The sequence below is a fragment of the Gadus chalcogrammus genome, chromosome 12 (assembly GCF_026213295.1).
Source record: "Gadus chalcogrammus isolate NIFS_2021 chromosome 12, NIFS_Gcha_1.0, whole genome shotgun sequence".
Lineage (NCBI taxonomy): Eukaryota > Metazoa > Chordata > Actinopteri > Gadiformes > Gadidae > Gadus > Gadus chalcogrammus.
Window position 1 is genome coordinate 17,110,377 of NC_079423.1, and position 8,064 is coordinate 17,118,440.

Genomic DNA, 8,064 nt, shown 5'->3' on the forward strand with positions numbered 1-8,064 from the left:
ATCCTTCACATTCACTGAGCAAAAATTATGAAATTAAAATGCACATTTCTCGCTAAAAATGTTTCCATAAACGCATTTAATGGCGTAACTATAACTATTTCCACCCAGAATAAAGAAAGATGTCGGCCGTGGCTGCGCTGGAGTCCGAGGTAGGAAACCCAAACGCCGCGTTTGGGTGCATGATAGAGTTTAGATCGGGTTAGATTAAATAATCTCTGATATAAATAACACTAATCGGGTTAAATAACTTCACATGGTGTGTCTGGTGTGTTTCCAGCATTCGTAGTGTTGATCAGCAGAGAAATAGTCCGCCAGGCTGCGTTTACGTGCGTAATTACGTGCAACTTCCGCGCCTAAAGCCCCCAACGCAACGCTTCAACGCGTGTACCGTGCCTAGACCAATGGTTCCCTATGCAAAAATGCCGATTTTCAACGCCCCTACCGCGAGCAACGCGGTTGGTGTGGCCGTACCTTTATACTTCCAACATTATGCGCTTTGGCACTCTCATTGCCCCAAAATGTCTCTGTCAAAAAGACGAAAAGTGGACACAGTGCAGAGTTTTACAAGAAAAATGGTCATCGTACTTTTTATTCACGGAAGTAAATGGGAAACCTGTGTTTGGTGTGCTCACAGCATGTTTAATTTTACAAAATTATGCCATATTTTTACCGGTCCGGCCCACTTGGGAATAGATTTTCCTCCATGTGGCCCCTAGGCTAAAATGAGTTTGACACCCCTGGTCTAACCCCTACCTGCTCCTTAATGAGCTGGATCTGAATCCACGGTGAGTCACTTTGGATTGAGGCGTCTGCTAATGACTTAATAGCACACAGGCATCGTGAGCGATGGCGCTGAACTCTCAGAGATATAAACATCTGAGGTCCCAACCATCCTCTCCGTGGGGGCGGAGGTCGTAGAAGATCCATAACGAGCGTTGGAGACGTTTTGTAGCGGAGCGGTGGGAAGGGATGACTCACGGAGAGGTCAGCCGCGGTCACAGCCCTCCTTCGAGAGCTGCATATTGTTTTCATTCGAGCTAACCTTTAAACCGCCACCAGAGCTCTCTCACAAAGAATGTCTGCTCTCCAGGGTGTACAGTGAGCCAGTAATACCTCAAAAGAACCCGTGATTTGATCTTGATTGAGCAGGTGAAGACCTCGTTTTCACTGCTCGTGAGGAGGTTGAGACACTTGGAGTCGGTTGCAGAGACGCTGGGGTCCAGGGCCGTACTTACACTATATATTCAGGGGGCCGCAGCCCCCCCAAACTTAAAAGATGCCCCAAATCTCCCATCCAACATATTGTTATAAAACATTAAAAGAATGGAATAATATAAAACATGTAGATGTCATGGTAATACTAGTTAAGCAGTGGATCTTTGATCATTTGTTTTACTGTTGGCTCGACTAGTGAGGGTTTGGGTTATCTTCTTACATGACTGCTAAGCTCTTTAGTCGCAGTTTTGTTTTGCTAAGACAGTTCATAATTAAAGACAATTCGCCTGTGAGGAGACGTGCAAAGACGTAACGGACAACAAATCTAGATACAATAGATCAGTTGAAGGAAAAAAGGAGAAGAGAACATGACAGCAGAACAAACAAGCCTGCCGCCCACCAAGTTCACAGTTTACTTGTAGATATTTCAATGAAACCAAATGTGACATACCTTCATGTGACAATGACATGATTTAAGTTTATATCATTACGGTTAGAGTCCATCAAAACTTTATTTCTGCAGTTTCATAAAATCAGGACGAATAACAACAGCAATGTAATACAATAAACTGTGGTAACCCGGCCCGGGCCAATTAAGGACATGCAGAGGACCTGAGGAACAGGTGGAGAAGCAGGGCTTAAATAGCCAGCTTCTCCACTCATTCAGGGCTCTCCCAGCCCTGGAGCTCCTGTACGGAGAGACCGGTCCACGTGGGGGACGGGATTCCACCCACGGGGGATAGGACCGTCGATTCCTCCCAGGTTTTTTTGTTGTTGTATTATTTTCAGTATGAGACTTGTTCGATTTTGGATTAAACATGCCTTTTTGGCTTTTGGCCAGCGAAGATGTGTCCTGTTTCGGGAGGTGGTGGTTCGCTCACAGTGCCGGGTTACCACAACACTTTTAAACATTATTGTAAAAATCTAAAAAAGGGACATCCGTCGTGTCAAATCATTTTTACATGTTTTAGAATTGCATAAACGATTTTTCAATTAAATGAATATGGATCTGGCGGTTGCAGAACCAACGCACACCGCCTTGCACTGCCTGTTATCTATTCACAGAGGCAGGGCAGTCAGGCCGTCTGAATCTCCTCACAGTGCTACCAGAGGGCTGTCAGCTGCAGACAAACACATTATTATTTTAATTACCGATGCACATCCGTGCCTCGCTGAAACTACCCGCCGTCATCTCACTCTCAGCGTTTTAATTCTTAATGGTTTCTTCAAAAGTAAACTTTTGTCGCCCTCTCTCGCACGCCGAGTGTCCCTGAGAAGGTGAGGCGACACTTTTAACAAGACCGCGGCCTAGCTTTCTGCTTCTCGCTAGCAGTGGCTACGAGTGTGGTTAGCGTGTTTAGCGCAGTCGGAACATTCTTTGTAGCATGCGACCGTGAGCTACATCTGTAAGTGATGCTGACCGCTGAATCATTTACCAGGAAGATGGCATGCATACAACACAGACACGGGATGAGGAACGAGGAGAGAGGCGTCGAGCCAATACCAAAACCGAAGACATCTTCGCAATGTTTGAGAGGGAGCAGGTGGAACGCTGATGTATTCAAAAGTCATCAGAAGAATGATGTTGAGAAGTTCAATCAAAGTCATGTTGGAACTGTACACGTAAACGGTTATCAGAACGGTCGATTCCGAGGTCTGGAAACAACTGTTGGTAGCTAAGATTTTGTAAATTATTGCTTATACGCTCAAATGCAAACATTCTTGTTTTGTGTGTTTTATATAGAATATAAACATGACAGCACATGCTATAATGCTGCTGAATTAATTATTTCTAAAGGAATGATTGTTTCATAATCATGAAATGTTTCATTTCATTCAGGTATGAATTATTTTCTGTACGAATGATAAAATGAAAAAGATACGTATGCAGCTTATTCTATTTTAATTCGATATTTTCAGGTGCTAAATGGTTGGTTGGCTGATGTGAACTAGCGAGCAGGAACCGTATGAAGTTAGCGTGAATATGTTGCAACAAAAACAAACAAAACTGGTGTTTAATGATGGCGGTGCCAGGGATTACATAATGATAGTTTTAAAATCAATTAGTGAACATCTGGGCCAAATTAGTGTTCCCAGCTACTGGTATTTGATGCAACATTGACAATGGAAGGCTACATGCTATTTTAAGTATAGTGTGTGTGTGTGTGTGTGTGTGTGTGTGTGTGTGTGTGTGTGTGTGTGTGTGTGTGTGTGTGTGTGTGTGTGTGTGTGTGTGGGCTACATGCTATCTTGAGTATTGCGTGTGAGTATTTGCTTCATATTGTTTGTAGGAGTCTCTTAATTAGTGTTCCTATAGCCGTACACATGCAATGATTTCGTGTGGCAGAGAGGACACTGATGAACCTCAGCCGCAGTCCTGAGCCGGCGACGATAAGATTGATCACGTAGGTCACACTTCTTTCAACTGGTTACAATCATCCACATCTCAGATTCCCATTATTTCAATTTGTCACATTACAAAGCAAAACGGCGGCGATTCAGGTGGCGGTAGAGTACATAGCAACGCGACGCTATATCGAGTGCTCTGTAGTTACTCAGTAATGGCCGTAAGACATTTCAGGGTTGCCTGGAAACTGCTGGGAGAGAAACCCAAGCTTAAAGACGGACCTTTGAGCAAACAGTATTTCCCTTTCTTTTTTAAGATTTATTTTTGCATTTTTATGCTTTATGGTAGAGTGAGATAGACAGGAACGTAGAGGGGGAGATAGAGGGGAGGAGATACAGCAAAGGAACATTGGCAGGAATCGAACCCGGGTCGCTGCCATCAGGACTGAGCCTTAAAGGGACTCTGACCTTTGTTGCATTTGAGAATTACAGCACATTCAAATCATCCCGCCTTCCTCCAATGCCCCACCCCCTAAGCGTTATTTTTTAGAGTACAAAACTAAGCGTTATTTTTTAGAGTACTGTAACGACCTCGCCGGTGACATAATGATGTCGAGTCATTAGTAGTTGAAGGTAGTTTTAATGAACCAAAACCAGGTCACTGAAACCCGTAACATTGTAACCAACGGCAGAAAACCGACACAAAACAAACCCCGGTTACCCCGGCAACCCCAACACGGTCTCACTCGCGTGCAGGCCCCCACCCTCCTGTTCTTCCAAGGCCCTCCCCCAGCTGACCTAATGATTCGCCCCCACGCTGATTGACAAGAAGAACATTACAATACATGCACATAGAACAACTGGCATAGCGGACAACGAAATATAATGTAACACATAACACACAAACTATTTAACTGTCCCAGGGTCGCTACAGTACAAAAGTTCTAGACTCCCATGGGCTATGTTTAGACTCCCATGGGTTATGTTTAATAATAATAATAATAATAATAATACATTTAGTTTAGACTCCCAGGGGTCATAATATCTACCAGGGGTCTAGTAAACAAGAAATTTAGCAGGTGGCTCACTGTAATTTTATGGGCTTCGTGTGATACCGTTTTGAGGCCCCATGTTGAAGGACAGTAGTCCCACTGAGTATAAGAAAGGTGTATGAGCATTACAAACAGAGTAGCGGGACAACGTCGCGTCTGAGTCCGAAATGGGTCCCGTAATCGGACTGAGTGGTGCGGTTGGGTGCCAACGGTCTGGAGGTCTTCGTGTAGCTCCAGAGTAGCGGGACAACGTCGCGTCTGAGTCCGAAATGGGTCCCGTAATCGGACTGAGTGGTGCGGTTGGGTGCCAACGGTCTGGAGGTCTTCCCGGAGCTCCAGAGTAGCGGGACAACGTCGCGTCTGAGTCCGAAATGGGTCCCGTAATCGGACTGAGTGGTGCGGTTGGGTGCCAACGGTCTGGAGGTCTTCCCGGAGCTCCAGAGTAGCGGGACAACTTCGCGTCTGAGTCCGAAACGGGTCCCGTAATCGGACTGAGTGGTGCGGTTGGTTGCCAACGGTCTGGAGGTCCTGAGAATCATCCAGGGGAGCGGGACCACTTGGCTTCTGAGGCCGAATCGGGTCCCCTTGTCGGACTGAATGGTGCAGTTGGTGGCCAACAGTCTGGTCTTCCTGAGGCTCCAGAGGAGGGTAACTCTGTGAGTCTGAGTCCGAGGTGAGTCCCCTAATTGGACTGAATGGTGCAGTTTCAGTACGCCGTGGACCACTTTGGTCTGCCATCGTCAGTCGCTACGGTCGCTACTCGCTACTGTCTGCCGTGGAATCAAAACAAACCCTCTAGTTGAGGACGCGCCTTGATGACGCGGGCCCGAATGCGCCACAAGAAGCAGACGGAAAACCGCGGAAAACCTGCATGTCCATCTAGCAAACAGACAGGTCTGTCGGCCAATAAGATCCTTCGGTCCGAAGAATCTTATTGGTTGAAGTTTTCACTAAATATTATGAGGGTGAAATAATTGTTTGTTTTTACTCCTGGTGGGTCTGTCTTGCATTTTAGAGTGTTATTACCTTATTAATACCAATTTAATCTTATCCAAAAAAAGTGTAAAAATGCAACAAAGGTAAGAGTCCCTTTAATGGTGAGCCTCTGCAAACCGTGATGCAAATCACCACGTGTCCATGTCACAGGTCGGCCAGAACACTTGACGAATATGGAGAGCTCTGCGGATTCAGATTGAATGCCAGCATTTTGTTTTCGGTCCTTTTATTTGTTGTGGAAAAACAACGATTAATAATTGATTGAGAGCAGTTCAAAGGAACGAGATGCAATAAAGTGAGATGCTGCTGTTGGGACTGAAGCAACACCCGCTCACATCTGACTGTACTCATGCTGTCGATTGGCCGAGGGAAGCCAAAGTTGTGCACGGAGCTGATGTACGAAAGCTGCGTTCAAGCCACCGAACACTTTGAAGTGCAGATCAATCACTCGTTGAACAAGATCCCAACATGAGATAACGTCTCGCTCTTTTCAAACGCCACCTTCGTCAACACACCAGAAATAAAAACACCCTTTCAAACAAGCAGCAAGGGAGACAAAATGGGACGGGACAAATGGAAAACACATTGGGGATGTATCCCTCTGCCCCAACGCGACACATCTCTCCGTTATCTAGGACCTCAAGGGCGAGAGAAACAGGCAGAATTTGATTTGATGTTGTGATTGCCGAAAATGGTAAAATACTTTCCTCTGCTTCCTCTGTGCCATTATTACCTCGTAATGTTCTCCTCCGATGATAGACATGGGAAGGGACGAGGTCAACGCCCAGAGCCTGGCCTGCAGGGCAGACTCCTCCTGAAGGCTACAGCGTAACAAATCACCCTTTTATTACAGTCTGCTGCCGTCAGTATTGACCGATCCAATCAATATGTTTTGTTTTGTTTTATATATATTTATAATACGAATGGAGCGATGTATCGAGGTTTGAGCCGGGAGTATTTCTTAAATATAACCTTTGTTTACTGGTTATATCGGATAGAGGTTGGGAAAATGGAGATGACGTATCTGTTCTGAAGACTGACCTGGCCCAGAGAGTAGCATGACAGGGGGTAAAGGTCACAGCAGGGGGTAAAGGTCGCAATAGGGGGTAAAGGTCACAGTATTGGCTGAAGTTCACTGTCAGAAGCTCTGTGCTGTTCTGAAGAGTTCCCTCAAACCAGACTGAATAACAGTCAGTCCTTGGTAAATGTCACAGAGTCGATGTGCGATCTGTTCCACCACCGAGAAAACCGGCTTGCCTTTGTCGAAGAGTGTTGGGGTCAGAGGTCGTCTGGGATGTGAGTCCACCACACTCTACTCTTTTTTTCCCGTCGGAGAACGAGACAGAGCCAACTGACTCCGGCATTGTCCGAGTGCCGTCAGTACGGCTGAAAGGTTCTATGCTTCTCAGATCGGTTTGAAAGTCAGGCGAAATATTTCACGGTGCCTTCGAAGGTAATCCGAAACAATGGTATTGTGTTTCTACGCGAGTCTATAGAAGGAGTTTCTGTAACTGTGAAATACTATCAAGGTCCCAGTACTTCACAAACCAGCCGCATAAAGAGCGGAAAATGGGTGGCTGCACTCCAACACTGAAAGGGGTTTCATTTATGCGTTTCTCTCTCTTTCTATGACTCGTGTCATGTAGACTGTCTTTGGTCCACAAGTTCGTTCACTCCGACAACTTTCTGAACAGACACTGATGTAGTTTACCACACCACACCAAACCTGAACCCCCTAACCCATGTCAATGTGAGTAGTGACTCCCAGCCAAAGTATTCTGGGTTCAAAGATCTCGTTACCTCTAACTGCTCCTTAGCCACCTGTCTAACCCCTACCTGTTCCTTAATGACCTGTCTCTGTACTGTCTAACCCCTACCTGTTCCTTAATGACCTGTCTCTGTACTGTCTAACCCCTACCTGCTCCTTAATGACCTGTCTCTGTACTGTCTTACCCCTACCTGCTCCTTAATGACCTGTCTCTGTACTGTCTAACCCCTACCTGCTCCTTAATGACCTGTCTCTGTACTGTCTAACCCCTACCTGCTCCTTAATGACCTGTCTCTGTACTGTCTAACCCCTACCTGCTCCTTAATGACCTGTCTCTGTACTGTCTAACCCCTACCTGCTCCTTAATGACCTGTCTCTGTACTGTCTAACCCCTACCTGCTCCTTATCTACAATAGTAGCTGGCTTAAAATAGCCTACAATAGTGGTGGCAGAAAACTGTTTGGATGCCTAAATATCTGCCAGTATTGATGGATAATGTTATTATTATGAATATAATAAGCCCCACTGAGCTGCTTTTGGATTTGATTTGGCTTCTCGAACTAAAACGCCCTGTGGGGGAGATTCCACCGTTCTGCATCGGAATCTAATCCTCCCAGGGTTTGGTTTGGGATTGGATTAGCCAAGGTTCTCCTCTCTCTCTCTCTTATGGCTGATTAAGAGCGTTGG